Raw genomic sequence first — 730 nt, 5'->3', positions numbered from 1 at the left:
AGCGCATGCGCCCTATAGCAAAAACCTCTCGAAAAAAAAAAAAAAAACCCACCTGAGGGAGCTCTGAGCTTGAGGAGATGGTGAACACAGTGCTCTGCACTAAGCTGGCACCTAATAGCAAATGGAAGCTTGGCCTCGTGAACTCTCACCCAGCGGTCAGTTTGGGCCCTGGGTGCACAGACATGACAGAGTTGGTTTTCGTTTTCCTTTTTCTCCTTTGTTTTGCTATAGGGTGTGCACACACAGGTGCCCAGTATGTTTCTCAAACCACCAGGTCCAGGACTCGAACATCAAAGTCAGTCATGTGGGATCCAGCTGTCTAAACCTCTACGCCACCTGCAGGCCCTCCAATAGAGTCTTCATGTGCTGAAGAAGAAGGAGAGAGGGGAGGAAGGGAAAGAAGGGGAGGAGGAGAAGCACCCTGCATTTAAAGAAGAAGTGAGGGGCCAGCAGGTGGCATCGTGGTTAAGGCGCTGGACTCCCACATGGCCAACCGTGGTTCAATCCCGTACCTGACAGCTTGCTTTCTTGCTTTCTCTTTCTCTGTCTCTCTCTGGTGAGCACATGTGCCCTATAGCAAATTAAATAACAATAATAATGAATAAAATTGAATAAATAATTCTTTTTTTAAAGAATTATTTTATTTATTTTAATTTGACCAGAGAGAGAGACAGAGGAAGAGAGAGCGAGAGAGACAGAAAGTGAGAAAGCAAGCGGCCAGGTCCAGGAC

This window comes from Tupaia chinensis, unplaced genomic scaffold (assembly GCF_000334495.1).
Source record: "Tupaia chinensis unplaced genomic scaffold, TupChi_1.0 Scaffold000573_1, whole genome shotgun sequence".
Classification (NCBI taxonomy): Eukaryota; Metazoa; Chordata; class Mammalia; order Scandentia; family Tupaiidae; genus Tupaia; species Tupaia belangeri.
This window is presented reverse-complemented; position numbering follows the sequence as displayed.